Consider the following 18,839-nt stretch of genomic DNA (forward strand, 5'->3'; position numbering starts at 1 on the left):
CTATGAGATTTTTTCTGATTGCATTTAGTTTTTGATAATTATTCTTTATCCTTTCTGACGGGGTGGTACCAAGAATGTATTCAAGATCAATCTCAGGATCAGGCTGTAGATCAGGAATGACATTGATGGATAAGAGATCATAGCCATGAATAAGCCTTTCCGGAGTGATAGGGTGAGGAACAGGCTCGTTGCTCGAATCCCTTAATGCCTCTTTAAAAGCAATTGGTCGCTTATTCACCAAGTGACAAGTTTGACTAACAACAAATTCAAAATCTCTAAATTCTAGAAAATTTGTACCAATGGACTTATTTATCAAATGTTTGACCATCTTTATACATATCTCTACCAAAGAACCCATCTGACTGCAGCCTTTAAAATACCGATCAAATTTTATCGATTGTACACCAGCCTCATCAAAATGCATCTGGGTTTCAGGATCTTTAAGAAAATCCATTATGATGTTACCTCCTGCTACTATCTGTGTGCCTAAGTCACTTACACAAAACTGTGGCAATCCATAATCAAACGTGTGAAGCATAAAAGAACGAAGGAATTCTTTAACAGACATATCCACGCAAATCTTCAAATTGACTGCTCGAGTAAACATACAGGTAAGGCAAAGAACCCACACTTTTAGCTTTCTATGTTCCTGTTTAACAGTATAAGGACCAAAGTAATCTATGTACACATACCCAAAAGGAATCTCAGAAGGATGCAATCTAACATCACGATATGGGGACTGATTCAGTTTCACAGAACGACCATTATACCTTTTGCACGTAACACAATCCTTAAGGACATTTTTAACAACTGAGAAATAGTGAGGTATCCAAAACTCTTTCCGCAGCTCTGCTAAAAGTGAATAACATCCAGCATGTTTCAGCCTTACATGCAAATCAAGAATTATCAACTTTGTTAACTCACTATGCTTGTGCAAAAGAATAGGGAAATAGCATCTTTCACCCTCTTTCCACCGATCACATTTGCTTCTCACCCTCAGAATTCCAACCTGATCAGGATAAACATTAAGCTGACTGACAAGATTGGGTATGTTCTTGACCCTTTTCAAATCAGACCCAAAATAATCAAAGACTTCAGGGAAATAGACAAGCTGATCTTTCAAAATTATGTGCATAACAGCCTCTTTGTAATACCCAGATTCAATAACCATCAAATCTTTACAAGTTTGTCTGTTCAAGTTTGTGCGAGCCTTCCACTTATTCCAACATCTCAGAACCCTAGCAATTACAGCCACTAAATGGCGAAAGTCAGAATATCTGTTTGGAGAAACTAGATATTCAGATGATATGGAAAGTTTATTGCACTGTATATTATAACTACCAACGTCTTTGCTTTCAACATTATCATCATTGATCTTGAATAAAGGATTCGGGATGGTGAAACTCAGTATATTTTGACTTATTGCTACATCACTTGACTGAATTTGTGGTCCTGAGAAATAGTTAGTTTTCTTGAGTTGTTTGTATGATAAACATCTAGTTATGCAATCCCCAGGATTATTCTGCCCACTTGTGAAGGTAAAGTTCACAGGGAAGATTTCACAAAGCTGATTTATACGATGTAACCTATTCAATATAAAATTGGATTTTCCCTGCATTTTATCAAGTTTACTAGCATAGGAATTTACCCAAGTTAATGCTACCAAACTATCAGAATACAAAGTCAGTGCTTTAATATTAATGGGAATGACACATGCAGGACCAGACAGTTCTTTATAAAGTTCCATAAGCATCTCTGTACCTAAACTAATAGCCTGCAACTCCAGGGAAGGGATTGATTTAGTCTTCAAATTTGTGTTCACAATTGTGTTTTGGCCAATACAAAACTAACCTTACCTGTATCTATATTCTCAATATAAAGTACGGCTCCATACATGAGACTACTTGCATCAACACAAGCTAGTATCCTATAAGATGCATCTCTTTCCCCTACAAACCGTTCTACCATAATTTCTGGAGTTGCATTAGCTTGTCTTGAAATACAGTTCCACTCTTTCATTCGCTCTTGTGACAATGGATCATCCCATCCAAGTGATTTGTCACACTGTAAGCCATGCATAAAAACTCTAGATCTGTTAAAAACTGGTCCATTGAAATTATATAAATCAAAATTAGAGGCTATCGACCTGAGAATTAAACGTTTTGTATTGGCTGATCCCTCAAGAGCAATAGGTCTAGTTGACAATATATCATCTTGCCTATGCCACTGCAAGCCTAAAAGTTTAACTTTACTGTCAGTTTTGTTTTCAAGACCAGCATCAATATCCTCCTGAAGTGAACTATCATTAGTAACAATTTGTTGTAATTCCATCTTATAGGGCTCAAAAATAGATGGCAATAACTGATAAGCCCATTTCAAAGTTGATGAATCACTACAAGTGAAAGCACCATTATCCATATAAAATAATTGATAAATCAACCTTTTCAAACATACAACCTCCTCAGAATTCCCTTCAGTATCCAGGACCAAAATCTTGTATAAACTCAACATCAAAATTGTTGGTGAACATCGTAATCCAAAACTCAATCGCACATTCTTATACCCCACAAGAGAAAAGTCTCCTTTCTTTACATTACGATACCAAAGAAATAGTAATTTATTCTGATCAGAGGGATTCAGCTCTATTTGGTTAAAAGCTTTCCGGATGTCAAAGCATAGAAGCTTAGACCCAAATCTCAGGTGTAAAAGAGCTGAAGCAATCTTTTGGTTTAAACAAGGTCCAGAATGTATACTCTGATTATGACTAACAGTAGCTGGCTTAGACGAATCTTTTTCACAAATATTCGAGAGAAAAACTACTCTACACTTAGTGGTCTCCCTGTTTAGTTTAAACACACCCATGTGCGGTAAGAAACTATGCTCAGGATGTTCCTCCATATACTGATCCAAATTTGGAATCCTCTGTATTATACCAAGTTGTTCTTGTTCTTTAATGGCATCATCCATCAAATGTAAATGAAGCTCATTCTTTCTTAACTTTTTTAAGTTAGATTTTAGCACAGCTTTAGCAAGATTGTAATTCCTACCAAGAAGATGAGATACTTTACTGTTCCATAAAAGAGGCATGGATATCCTGCCCTTTTCAGTACGAACAGAATGATTCAAAGCAAATCTAACAAGTTGATCATTGACCTCTGAAGAGCAGTTTTGGAATTCTAATTGGTCATAGTTTAATACCTTCTTCTCATCATATTTCATGAGAACTTCGTTTGCAGCTTTATTCAATTCAGTCTCCGAAATACTTCCATCATCTTTCAACACTGCAAAATTTGATTCAACATCAAGAGTTACCTCCTCTTCCATAAAGTTTGAATCATCACACAAGATGCTTGAACCAAAGCCTACATAGACAACAGAAGACTCTACAGACAAATAAGTAGAAATGTCCGAATTATTACCATTGTATGAGGCATAATTTAAATCAGGTAAGTATTTCAAATTAGAAATAGTGTTCTGCAGATTACCCAATAGCATAACCCCTAGAGCACATTGACTATAGACAGAGGGAATCGGCTGACCAAAATTTACCATTGAGCTCAAAAGACAATACATAGAATTTGTACCTAATATGAAATCAATGTTATTGATCTCCTCCTGATGGTTTAACAATTGATTGTCTGCCAAGACATAGCCTTTCTCAATAAACGCAGTTGTAATCCTAGAAAGCTGTGGAAGTTTCAAATTTATATCAATAGATGGTACACAAAGTGCTTCAATCTTGAACCTTTCCTTACCTATCTCTACCTCTACTTCCACAAGCTTAGTTACATACTGCTTACTCGAGTTAAAACCGTTAACAGTCAAATGTACCCTTTCTTTTAACACCTTGAGATTACTAGTATTGGCTACAGCTTCCGTAATAAAATTAGTCTGGCAATCACTGTCTACAAGACACCTAATCTCGACCCGGTTACTTAGGTAACAAGTAAAAGTAGGCAAAATTGACTCTGTACTGGTAGTCCGTAAAGCACCTACTGATAGAATCATGCCACTAGAAACCTCCTCTTTGGGAGCAGATTTACAGTTTTTCCCTTTTTTGGACACTTTTTGACTCTGAGAGGTAACAGGGGTTGCTTCGATTTTATTGGTGGCCCCCAGTAAACTCCTTTCTTCATTTCCATTTATACACAGATAGGTAAAATGCCATTTTCCACAATGAAAACATTTCTTTCGAAAAACAAAATTACAAGATTCGGTGGAATGATTGGCTTTAGCGCACTTTAAACATCCTCCAATTTCCTTCAATTTGTCAACTTTGGCCTTTGGACTATCATAATACTTACACTTATAGATAGGATGAGAAGAGTCTCTTTCCTTGTCTAAAGCACATAAAGTACACTTGCTAAAATTGACATTAGTAGCCAAATTTGTTGTTGAAGATTTGATGGTGCTACTATAGCGTGAGATCTACCTCCCGTTAGTACTATAGCGTGAGGTCTACTACTGAATTATTCGTCCCTCAGAGATAAAACACATTTCATACATTTGTTTAAGCAATACACACTTAATTTACACATATCTTAAAAATGACTTAAATAGATAATTGGATTTCTAATTACATTAAAAAAAGGAATAAAGGTAAAAATGAACATGTTATCATATATTTCCATACATTTATTCTAGCGATACACTCTTCGAACATCAAACATGTTATCATATATTTCCATACATTTATTCTAGCGATACACTCTTCGAACATCAAACATGTTATCATATATTTCCATACATTTATTCTAGCGATACACTCTTCGAACATCAAATAGGTTATCATATATTTCCATACATTTATTCTAGCGATACACTTCGTACATCAAACAGGTTATCATATATTTCCATACATATATTCCAGCGATATACTTCGTACATCAAACAGGTTATCATATATTTCCATACATTTACTCTAGCGATACACACTTCGTACATCTTCTAAGAATGACACAAATAGATCATTAGAAGTTTTTTTCATCACCTTCCAGCAAAAATGATCAAGATGAGACTGGAACAGCTGACGACCAACACCTCGCATTAATCTCTTCAGAATCATCATTTTAGCGTCCAACCACGATCGCTCAATTGCCTGTGTGTGTGCTCCTGTTGCTGGTGGTTCACTGTAGAATGCTGATATCTCTTTTAGGCCGAGGGAAAACTGATTTAGGAGATCCATTTGCTTCCTTTTATATGGGCAGGTCACGTTTTTGATGGATTTGGGCAGTTCACACGTTCGATGGTTAGGTGCGGGGCTCTGGGACGCTGGTCACGCGGTAGACATCACCCTCCACCTGGGTAGGCGACATATGGCGGTAGACCTCACACTATAGTAGCACCGATTTGATATTAAAACCTTTAGAATGATTCTTTGAATGGAAATTCTGGGTAGCTAATGAATATCGTTCTGCTGCCTCAAAAAATTTATCCTTTATTTCCTCCAATGAAGGTCTGGTCTTATTTGTTATGATAGTCAACTGATTTTTGAAAGTATCATTCAAACCTTGCCAAAAGAAATAATTCAAAAAGTCATTAGTTTCAATTTTTTGCAACTTAACAGATTCAATACAGTTTTTCATCTGACTAATATAGGAAAATGGATCTGTGCTGTACGTTAATCTCATCTCTGCTATTTGTTTAATAGTATTGAATTTCTGCAGCGAACCAGAAGCCAAAGCTGCTAACAAAAGTTCCTTGGCATCATTATAAGTCTGTTTATCCACTTCAAGTGAACTCAACAAAACGGAAGCACGCCCCGAAACTTGTTGCTTTAACAACAACAACTTATCCCTATCCTTAAGCTGAAAGGAGCCTGTGGTATCCTCAAATTCTGTTAAGAATTTGTTTATATTTTCCCCTTCAGTGCTACTGAAAGTAGGAAGGGGAGCAGTAGGACTCTTAAGCAAACTCCTTGCAGCATCTAAGGTACTAGAAGTGAAAGAGACAGTATCTTCAAGGAAGGCTAACATTTCATTGAGTTTATCAATATAAGATTCACAATTCGCCAATTCCACTGTAAGTTTATCACTACTTTCTTCCTCTTGCCATATCAAGGCTTGAATTTTGCTATCATGGTCCCTCAAGTCATCAAGATACGATTTAAACTTAGCTTTGAGGACATGTTTCTCAGAGGTGGTTTTAGTTTGGAGTGAAATCTTATTGTTATAATACTTTGTCACTTGTCCTCGGATATATTTCCGACTATTGATTAAAAGAGACAAATTAGACATGATTACAAACTTTTATTTTTTCTGTAACAAAACCTCAAACAATCTTTCATCAATTTAAATAGATGATTTAAACCTACTGTATTTAAATGTACCGAATCTCTATACAACCTCTGGTTATCTAATCTCCCCTGGCTTTCCACCCTAAACAGAAAATCTTTACACTTTAAACCTAGTACAAACTTATTGAAATAGCGTCTAAGTAATTTATAGTGTTCTGTAAGAGGGGCATCAAACCTATTCCTGTTTACATGAAACCTCAGCTCTACTTGCGAGGCAATAAGGCAATTATTTGTTAGTTTTTCACGAACTAAGATATAAAATGCTCTGCAAATTTCTTTGACTAAGGATAAGTCTATGTTAGCTTTTAAGTCATTACCTCCCAGATATACAATTAAATAGTCAGGATTATAAGATACCAAAGGATCTAAAAGACTAGTATTGTTAAGAAAGATGGAAAATGTGGTACCTCTCCAACCAAAAAATGACACTTCAAATTTCACAATATCAATTTTTATTTCTGATCCCTCAAATCTCCTTTCGAGATCAGAAACATATGAATGTCCAAAGACTGCCAATTTCATAACAACCACAGATCAGTCAATGTCATCCAAGAAAATGTTGACGACAAAAATGAATAGTACAAAATAGAATAAGAAAATTTCAAATACAGAACAAGCCCAAAAACCACTCCTACTCTCATCCAAACCAAGCAACCAAACCGAACTCCTTATTTGCAATCCTGTCACGGTCGCCATCTTGAAAAAAGTTATCTATACAGGAAATTTTAGTAATAAAACTCAAACAAAATAAAACTCTTAAATTTAATTAAAGGTTTCAGAATAGTTTTTTTTTTTTTAATTTAGGTTAAATATTTCTAAATTTCTTGAAAGGATGTTCGGTTTGGGTAACTATAAAAATCGTTTGAGAGTATCCTTAGGAGGACCGACCTTGTGTCAAAGGGTAACGACAAGGGGGTGAAAGTTTCGGTCCTTCCCAATTTCCCGCAACTTCAAGAGAGCCCTGAAGAAAAACAAACAAACATTCTATTACCCCCTAATAATAATAAACTTAAATAGTAACGACAAGGGGGTAACAACTGCAAAAACCTAAATTAGCATAAACACATCTCGAAAAATAAAATAAAGAATTAGAGTTAAAGGATCCTTCAAAAACTTATATTTATATATAGGAACATTACTTCCATGAAGCTGATCCTAGAAATTAGATTTTCGAGATGTTAAAATAAACGAATAATATCCGAAGATAAAACAAATTACTTACAAATTATTATGTAGTTTTTTATGCTTCAATAGGTATATATTTAGTTTAATAAGATATGTTAATATGAATCAGTAAATATAACGATTAAATTCAGGACTATTAAGCAAGTTTGCAAACAAGTGTGCAATCATTTCCATTGGTGAAATGATAAGAAGGCTAGGATCACTTTAGAAATAGACACCCATCATTTCGTTGTGACGTACCTTAAAGCCTTATCGGCACCTCGGAAGTTCGGCAATAAATGAAGTATATCCTGTGTCTAAGAGGGTAAGAGACATGTCTTCGTTGCTGGCAAGACTTGAGCAGGAGCGGTGATTCGGGCACAGTTCGTTGTAATTAGCCGTCCATTATTAATATAACCGTCGCGCTTGAAAGAAAAGCAACCGGCTCTATGTTGATTCCACCAACCAAACCAACTAACTGACTGGTACGAATTTTCCAAACGGACTCCACTACGACTGTCTCAGCTGCTCAGCGTTTCCTTTCCTCGGAAAACAAAAGAAACAAACAGTAGTAACTGCTCGTTAACAGTTGTTATACCTTCGAGACTTAAAAGGTGTTTACCGTCACAACGAAAATATAATTACATATTCCCTTTATAAGCTCGAAGTAAACATAAAAAACTCAATTAAATTTACTAAATTATACCAATGATTACATTATTCAAATTAACAATAATTAAACCAAATATTAAACCTTTAAGAACGCATTATATAAGAACAATGATAAATAGAAGAAAAACATAAGATGTAATAATTTTACATCATTTTCAACACCTGTCGTTGAGATGTGGGGTTCATCTACTACGGTGTACCCTGCTTCGATAGCTTTTTTCTTGATGAAGCACTTGATGGAATCGTGCCTCTTGATCCTCCATGGTTGAACAGCTGGGCACGTCTGCAAAATATGATGCAGGGTACCGGGGACATTGCAACCAAGATCACAGCGGTTGCTCTGCTGTCTGCCTCTCGCGCTCCGGGCCGGGGTTGTTAGAAGTCCCAGTTTGAGCTTGATGGCATTACAGTAGGTGCCCCCTTTCATAAGACGGCTTCCAGCGTCCAACCATCTAGGTCGTAGTCCGAAGGGCGCCTCCCTCAGACCACACCCGTCAACAGTAAGGTATAGCCTTTCTCCCCAGTCGATGGCTACGGGAGCCGGGTGTTGCTCGGCTAGATCAGCAGCAATACCCGCCACCACCGGATCTGGAGATCGGGCTAGACGACTATAGCAATCATGCAGGGCTTTGGGGATACCCTCGGTAAAGTTGTAAATACCAAGGCCCCCGGCTGCTGAACCTGCATAGAAAGCTCCTAGTGGAGTATCGCCAGGTAGGTGCAAGCACTTCCTGACAAACTTCCTGACCTCATTATCAACCGTTTTAAGGTGATATTTCTTGAGTTGTCCGTGGACGGCTATATGACATAGCCGTGGTATCAGCACGGTTTTTAAGGACCAAAACTGGCTATGTGACATAGCCGTGGTATCAGCACGGTTTTTAAGGACCAAAACTTCTGCTGAGGCTTCAGCGGCGCTGTCTGGAGGTTCCCCAGTTCAGTTTTGGCCTTACCAATCAATTTCGCCCCAATCACGTTTGCCACTAGTCCGACGTGTACCCCAAGATATTTGTAAAAGCCGTCAGGACTTGTGACCGGAAGGTTGGCATTTCCGTACGTGAAGGGACGGGTATCAACGTACCAGGTCTTACGTTGGCGGTCGCCGATGATTCCAGCTGTGGCACACTTCCCTAAGCCAGGCTCGAGGCCAAGCTTTGCCGACTCATCCAGTAATCTGGTCACCGAAGATGACAAACCTGCTCTCGTCTGTGCCACAACAACAATATCATCCGCAAACGCCAAATACTTAATAGTCTCCCCTCTCAGCGTTGCCCCTACGCTTTCATATTCCCTTTATAAGCTCGAAGTAAACATAAAAAAACTCAATTAAATTTACTAAATTATACTAATGATTACATTATTCAAATTAACAATAATTAAACCAAATATTAAACCTTTAAGAACGCATTATATAAGAACAATGATAAATAGAAGAAAAACATAAGTGATGTAATAATATTACATCATTTTCAACACTCCAGGGAAGGGATTCAGTCGTTTTACAAAACATGTGAAAAGTTGAATTTAAAATGAAAACATGCATATTTACAATTACATATTTACAAAGTTATCAAACCATCTCAGTCTTGGAGCACATGCCTAGTCCTTTTCTCTGACTCGACTGCTGCCCTTCTCCTTGACCTTCCTCTAAATTTAGGTTTGGCATCTAATTCCTCATTAACTGAAGGATTGATCTCTTCAGCAATATCGGGTTTTAAAAGAGGGATGAGACTGGTTATATGCCTTTTCACCAGCTCATTTGTTTTACCTTTCAAAACGATAGCATTAGTCACCTCATCACTTGTATTCTTAATTACCTCTGTAATTTTTCCCATAGGATAGTTAAGGGGTTTTACATGAGTCTCTTTGATTAAAACAATATCACCTACATTAAGATGCTGATGATGACAAGGACGATATCGGTCCTTCTTATCAACTGCCTGTTTTATTAGGGTAGCTAAAAACTCCGAATGATAATTGTCTATGAGATTTTTTCTGATTGCATTTAGTTTTTGATAATTATTCTTTATCCTTTCTGACGGGGTGGTACCAAGAATGTATTCAAGATCAATCTCAGGATCAGGCTGTAGATCAGGAATGACATTGATGGATAAGAGATCATAGCCATGAATAAGCCTTTCCGGAGTGATAGGGTGAGGAACAGGCTCGTTGCTCGAATCCCTTAATGCCTCTTTAAAAGCAATTGGTCGCTTATTCACCAAGTGACAAGTTTGACTAACAACAAATTCAAAATCTCTAAATTGTAGAAAATTTGTACCAATGGACTTATTTATCAAATGTTTGACCATCTTTATACATATCTCTACCAAAGAACCCATCTGACTGCAGCCTTTAAAATACCGATCAAATTTTATCGATTGTACACCAGCCTCATCAAAATGCATCTGGGTTTCAGGATCTTTAAGAAAATCCATTATGATGTTACCTCCTGCTACTATCTGTGTGCCTAAGTCACTTACACAAAACTGTGGCAATCCATAATCAAACGTGTGAAGCATAAAAGAACGAAGGAATTCTTTAACAGACATATCCACGCAAATCTTCAAATTGACTGCTCGAGTAAACATACAGGTAAGGCAAAGAACCCACACTTTTAGCTTTCTATGTTCCTGTTTAACAGTATAAGGACCAAAGTAATCTATGTACACATACCCAAAAGGAATCTCAGAAGGATGCAATCTAACATCACGATATGGGGACTGATTCAGTTTCACAGAACGACCATTATACCTTTTGCACGTAACACAATCCTTAAGGACATTTTTAACAACTGAGAAATAGTGAGGTATCCAAAACTCTTTCCGCAGCTCTGCTAAAAGTGAATAACATCCAGCATGTTTCAGCCTTACATGCAAATCAAGAATTATCAACTTTGTTAACTCACTATGCTTGTGCAAAAGAATAGGGAAATAGCATCTTTCACCCTCTTTCCACCGATCACATTTGCTTCTCACCCTCAGAATTCCAACCTGATCAGGATAAACATTAAGCTGACTGACAAGATTGGGTATGTTCTTGACCCTTTTCAAATCAGACCCAAAATAATCAAAGACTTCAGGGAAATAGACAAGCTGATCTTTCAAAATTATGTGCATAACAGCCTCTTTGTAATACCCAGATTCAATAACCATCAAATCTTTACAAGTTTGTCTGTTCAAGTTTGTGCGAGCCTTCCACTTATTCCAACATCTCAGAACCCTAGCAATTACAGCCACTAAATGGCGAAAGTCAGAATATATGTTTGGAGAAACTAGATATTCAGATGATATGGAAAGTTTATTGCACTGTATATTATAACTACCAACGTCTTTGCTTTCAACATTATCATCATTGATCTTGAATAAAGGATTCGGGATGGTGAAACTCAGTATATTTTGACTTATTGCTACATCACTTGACTGAATTTGTGGTCCTGAGAAATAGTTAGTTTTCTTGAGTTGTTTGTATGATAAACATCTAGTTATGCAATCCCCAGGATTATTCTGCCCACTTGTGAAGGTAAAGTTCACAGGGAAGATTTCACAAAGCTGATTTATACGATGTAACCTATTCAATATAAAATTGGATTTTCCCTGCATTTTATCAAGTTTACTAGCATAGGAATTTACCCAAGTTAACGCTACCAAACTATCAGAATACAAAGTCAGTGCTTTAATATTAATGGGAATGACACATGCAGGACCAGACAGTTCTTTATAAAGTTCCATAAGCATCTCTGTACCTAAACTAATAGCCTGCAACTCCAGGGAAGGGATTGATTTAGTCTTCAAATTTGTGTTCACAATTGTGTTTTGGCCAATACAAAACTAACCTTACCTGTATCTATATTCTCAATATAAAGTACGGCTCCATACATGAGACTACTTGCATCAACACAAGCTAGTATCCTATAAGATGCATCTCTTTCCCCTACAAACCGTTCTACCATAATTTCTGGAGTTGCATTAGCTTGTCTTGAAATACAGTTCCACTCTTTCATTCGCTCTTGTGACAATGGATCATCCCATCCAAGTGATTTGTCACACTGTAAGCCATGCATAAAAACTCTAGATCTGTTAAAAACTGGTCCATTGAAATTATATAAATCAAAATTAGAGGCTATCGACCTGAGAATTAAACGTTTTGTATTGGCTGATCCCTCAAGAGCAATAGGTCTAGTTGACAATATATCATCTTGCCTATGCCACTGCAAGCCTAAAAGTTTAACTTTACTGTCAGTTTTGTTTTCAAGACCAGCATCAATATCCTCCTGAAGTGAACTATCATTAGTAACAATTTGTTGTAATTCCATCTTATAGGGCTCAAAAATAGATGGCAATAACTGATAAGCCCATTTCAAAGTTGATGAATCACTACAAGTGAAAGCACCATTATCCATATAAAATAATTGATAAATCAACCTTTTCAAACATACAACCTCCTCAGAATTCCCTTCAGTATCCAGGACCAAAATCTTGTATAAACTCAACATCAAAATTGTTGGTGAACATCGTAATCCAAAACTCAATCGCACATTCTTATACCCCACAAGAGAAAAGTCTCCTTTCTTTACATTACGATACCAAAGAAATAGTAATTTATTCTGATCAGAGGGATTCAGCTCTATTTGGTTAAAAGCTTTCCGGATGTCAAAGCATAGAAGCTTAGACCCAAATCTCAGGTGTAAAAGAGCTGAAGCAATCTTTTGGTTTAAACAAGGTCCAGAATGTATACTCTGATTATGACTAACAGTAGCTGGCTTAGACGAATCTTTTTCACAAATATTCGAGAGAATATGTGCGGTAAGAAACTATGCTCAGGATGTTCCTCCATATACTGATCCAAATTTGGAATCCTCTGTATTATACCAAGTTGTTCTTGTTCTTTAATGGCATCATCCATCAAATGTAAATGAAGCTCATTCTTTCTTAACTTTTTTAAGTTAGATTTTAGCACAGCTTTAGCAAGATTGTAATTCCTACCAAGAAGATGAGATACTTTACTGTTCCATAAAAGAGGCATGGATATCCTGCCCTTTTCAGTACGAACAGAATGATTCAAAGCAAATCTAACAAGTTGATCATTGACCTCTGAAGAGCAGTTTTGGAATTCTAATTGGTCATAGTTTAATACCTTCTTCTCATCATATTTCATGAGAACTTCGTTTGCAGCTTTATTCAATTCAGTCTCCGAAATACTTCCATCATCTTTCAACACTGCAAAATTTGATTCAACATCAAGAGTTACCTCCTCTTCCATAAAGTTTGAATCATCACACAAGATGCTTGAACCAAAGCCTACATAGACAACAGAAGACTCTACAGACAAATAAGTAGAAATGTCCGAATTATTACCATTGTATGAGGCATAATTTAAATCAGGTAAGTATTTCAAATTAGAAATAGTGTTCTGCAGATTACCCAATAGCATAACCCCTAGAGCACATTGACTATAGACAGAGGGAATCGGCTGACCAAAATTTACCATTGAGCTCAAAAGACAATACATAGAATTTGTACCTAATATGAAATCAATGTTATTGATCTCCTCCTGATGGTTTAACAATTGATTGTCTGCCAAGACATAGCCTTTCTCAATAAACGCAGTTGTAATCCTAGAAAGCTGTGGAAGTTTCAAATTTATATCAATAGATGGTACACAAAGTGCTTCAATCTTGAACCTTTCCTTACCTATCTCTACCTCTACTTCCACAAGCTTAGTTACATACTGCTTACTCGAGTTAAAACCGTTAACAGTCAAATGTACCCTTTCTTTTAACACCTTGAGATTACTAGTATTGGCTACAGCTTCCGTAATAAAATTAGTCTGGCAACCACTGTCTACAAGACACCTAATCTCGACCCGGTTACTTAGGTAACAAGTAAAAGTAGGCAAAATTGACTCTGTACTGGTAGTCCGTAAAGCACCTACTGATAGAATCATGCCACTAGAAACCTCCTCTTTGGGAGCAGATTTACAGTTTTTCCCTTTTTTGGACACTTTTTGACTCTGAGAGGTAACAGGGGTTGCTTCGATTTTATTGGTGGCCCCCAGTAAACTCCTTTCTTCATTTCCATTTATACACAGATAGGTAAAATGCCATTTTCCACAATGAAAACATTTCTTTCGAAAAACAAAATTACAAGATTCGGTGGAATGATTGGCTTTAGCGCACTTTAAACATCCTCCAATTTCCTTCAATTTGTCAACTTTGGCCTTTGGACTATCATAATACTTACACTTATAGATAGGATGAGAAGAGTCTCTTTCCTTGTCTAAAGCACATAAAGTACACTTGCTAAAATTGACATTAGTAGCCAAATTTGTTGTTGAAGATTTGATATTAAAACCTTTAGAATGATTCTTTGAATGGAAATTCTGGGTAGCTAATGAATATCGTTCTGCTGCCTCAAAAAATTTATCCTTTATTTCCTCCAATGAAGGTCTGGTCTTATTTGTTATGATAGTCAACTGATTTTTGAAAGTATCATTCAAACCTTGCCAAAAGAAATAATTCAAAAAGTCATTAGTTTCAATTTTTTGCAACTTAACAGATTCAATACAGTTTTTCATCTGACTAATATAGGAAAATGGATCTGTGCTGTACGTTAATCTCATCTCTGCTATTTGTTTAATAGTATTGAATTTCTGCAGCGAACCAGAAGCCAAAGCTGCTAACAAAAGTTCCTTGGCATCATTATAAGTCTCTTCATCCACTTCAAGTGAACTCAACAAAACGGAAGCACGCCCCGAAACTTGTTGCTTTAACAACAACAACTTATCCCTATCCTTAAGCTGAAAGGAGCCTGTGGTATCCTCAAATTCTGTTAAGAATTTGTTTATATTTTCCCCTTCAGTGCTACTGAAAGTAGGAAGGGGAGCAGTAGGACTCTTAAGCAAACTCCTTGCAGCATCTAAGGTACTAGAAGTGAAAGAGACAGTATCTTCAAGGAAGGCTAACATTTCATTGAGTTTATCAATATAAGATTCACAATTCGCCAATTCCACTGTAAGTTTATCACTACTTTCTTCCTCTTGCCATATCAAGGCTTGAATTTTGCTATCATGGTCCCTCAAGTCATCAAGATACGATTTAAACTTAGCTTTGAGGACATGTTTCTCAGAGGTGGTTTTAGTTTGGAGTGAAATCTTATTGTTATAATACTTTGTCACTTGTCCTCGGATATATTTCCGACTATTGATTAAAAGAGACAAATTAGACATGATTACAAACTTTTATTTTTTCTGTAACAAAACCTCAAACAATCTTTCATCAATTTAAATAGATGATTTAAACCTACTGTATTTAAATGTACCGAATCTCTATACAACCTCTGGTTATCTAATCTCCCCTGGCTTTCCACCCTAAACAGAAAATCTTTACACTTTAAACCTAGTACAAACTTATTGAAATAGCGTCTAAGTAATTTATAGTGTTCTGTAAGAGGGGCATCAAACCTATTCCTGTTTACATGAAACCTCAGCTCTACTTGCGAGGCAATAAGGCAATTATTTGTTAGTTTTTCACGAACTAAGATATAAAATGCTCTGCAAATTTCTTTGACTAAGGATAAGTCTATGTTAGCTTTTAAGTCATTACCTCCCAGATATACAATTAAATAGTCAGGATTATAAGATACCAAAGGATCTAAAAGACTAGTATTGTTAAGAAAGATGGAAAATGTGGTACCTCTCCAACCAAAAAATGACACTTCAAATTTCACAATATCAATTTTTATTTCTGATCCCTCAAATCTCCTTTCGAGATCAGAAACATATGAATGTCCAAAGACTGCCAATTTCATAACAACCACAGATCAGTCAATGTCATCCAAGAAAATGTTGACGACAAAAATGAATAGTACAAAATAGAATAAGAAAATTTCAAATACAGAACAAGCCCAAAAACCACTCCTACTCTCATCCAAACCAAGCAACCAAACCGAACTCCTTATTTGCAATCCTGTCACGGTCGCCATCTTGAAAAAAGTTATCTATACAGGAAATTTTAGTAATAAAACTCAAACAAAATAAAACTCTTAAATTTAATTAAAGGTTTCAGAATAGTTTTTTTTTTTTTTTAATTTAGGTTAAATATTTCTAAATTTCTTGAAAGGATGTTCGGTTTGGGTAACTATAAAAATCGTTTGAGAGTATCCTTAGGAGGACCGACCTTGTGTCCAAGGGTAACGACAAGGGGGTGAAAGTTTCGGTCCTTCCCAATTTCCCGCAACTTCAAGAGAGCCCTGAAGAAAAACAAACAAACATTCTATTACCCCCTAATAATAATAAACTTAAATAGTAACGACAAGGGGGTAACAACTGCAAAAACCTAAATTAGCATAAACACATCTCGAAAAATAAAATAAAGAATTAGAGTTAAAGGATCCTTCAAAAACTTATATTTATATATAGGAACATTACTTCCATGAAGCTGATCCTAGAAATTAGATTTTCGAGATGTTAAAATAAACGAATAATATCCGAAGATAAAACAAATTACTTACAAATTATTATGTAGTTTTTTATGCTTCAATAGGTATATATTTAGTTTAATAAGATATGTTAATATGAATCAGTAAATATAACGATTAAATTCAGGACTATTAAGCAAGTTTGCAAACAAGTGTGCAATCATTTCCATTGGTGAAATGATAAGAAGGCTAGGATCACTTTAGAAATAGACACCCATCATTTCGTTGTGACGTACCTTAAAGCCTTATCGGCACCTCGGAAGTTCGGCAATAAATGAAGTATATCCTGTGTCTAAGATGGTAAGAGACATGTCTTCGTTGCTGGCAAGACTTGAGCAGGAGCGGTGATTCGGGCACAGTTCGTTGTAATTAGCCGTCCATTATTAATATAACCGTCGCGCTTGAAAGAAAAGCAACCGGCTCTATGTTGATTCCACCAACCAAACCAACTAACTGACTGGTACGAATTTTCCAAACGGACTCCACTACGACTGTCTCAGCTGCTCAGCGTTTCCTTTCCTCGGAAAACAAAAGAAACAAACAGTAGTAACTGCTCGTTAACAGTTGTTATACCTTCGAGACTTAAAAGGTGTTTACCGTCACAACGAAAATATAATTACATATTCCCTTTATAAGCTCGAAGTAAACATAAAAAACTCAATTAAATTTACTAAATTATACCAATGATTACATTATTCAAATTAACAATAATTAAACCAAATATTAAACCTTTAAGAACGCATTATATAAGAACAATGATAAATAGAAGAAAAACATAAGATGTAATAATTTTACATCATTTTCAACACCTGTCATTGAGATGTGGGGTTCATCTACTACGGTGTACCCTGCTTCGATAGCTTTTTTCTTGATGAAGCACTTGATGGAATCGTGCCTCTTGATCCTCCATGGTTGAACAGCTGGGCACGTCTGCAAAATATGATGCAGGGTACCGGGGACATTGCAACCAAGATCACAGCGGTTGCTCTGCTGTCTGCCTCTCGCGCTCCGGGCCGGGGTTGTTAGAAGTCCCAGTTTGAGCTTGATGGCATTACAGTAGGTGCCCCCTTTCATAAGACGGCTTCCAGCGTCCAACCATCTAGGTCGTAGTCCGAAGGGCGCCTCCCTCAGACCACACCCGTCAACAGTAAGGTATAGCCTTTCTCCCCAGTCGATGGCTACGGGAGCCGGGTGTTGCTCGGCTAGATCAACAGCAATTCCCGCCACCACCGGATCTGGAGATTGGGCTAGACGACTATAGCAATCATGCAGGGCTTTGGGGATACCCTCGGTAAAGTTGTAAATACCAAGGCCCCTGGCTGCTGAACCTGCATAGAAAGCTCCTAGTGGAGTATCGCCAGGTAGGTGCAAGCACTTCCTGACAAACTTCCTGACCTCATTATCAACCGTTTTAAGGTGATATTTCTTGAGTTGTCCGTGGACGGCTATGTGACATAGCCGTGGTATCAGCACGGTTTTTAAGGACCAAAACTTCTGCTGAGGCTTCAGCGGCGCTGTCTGGAGGTTCCCCAGTTCAGTTTTGGCCTTACCAATCAATTTCGCCCCATTCACGTTTGCCACTAGTCCGACGTCTACCCCAAGATATTTGTAAAAGCCGTCAGGACTTATGACCGGAAGGTTGGCATTTCCGTACGTGAAGGGACAGGTATCAACGTACCAGGTCTTACGTTGGCGGTCGCCGATGATTCCAGCTGTGGCACACTTCCCTAAGCCAGTCTCGAGGCCAAGCTTTGCCGACTCATCCAGTAATCTAGTCACCGAAGATGACAAACCTGCTCTCGTCTGTGCCACAACAACAATATCATCCGCAAACGCCAAATACTTAATAGTCTCCCCTCTCAGCGTTGCCCCTACGCCTTCAGGGAGCTTTGCAAGTGCATGGTCTAGGGCAAGATTGAATAGCAAGGGAGATAGAGGATCCCCCTGCATTACCCCCTTGTTATGTCAACTCCAGCTACCTCCGTGCTGATACTAGAGAAGAGGTTGGTGAGGTACTGGATCGAATTCCTGTCGAGGCCAGCAGCTCTCAGAGTATCGAGGAGAGCTGGATGGTAGACGGAGTCAAAGGCCTTTTTAAAGTCAATAAAGGCTATGAAAAGGCTCTTCGACTCACGTTTGGCCTCTTTGATTAACTCCTTAAGTAGGATGAGGTTGCTACTTACCCCCTCCTCAGCCTTGAACCCTTTTTGTCGAACTGAAGAGGGGATGCGCTC

Source organism: Palaemon carinicauda, chromosome 43 (genome assembly GCF_036898095.1).
Source record: "Palaemon carinicauda isolate YSFRI2023 chromosome 43, ASM3689809v2, whole genome shotgun sequence".
Lineage (NCBI taxonomy): Eukaryota > Metazoa > Arthropoda > Malacostraca > Decapoda > Palaemonidae > Palaemon > Palaemon carinicauda.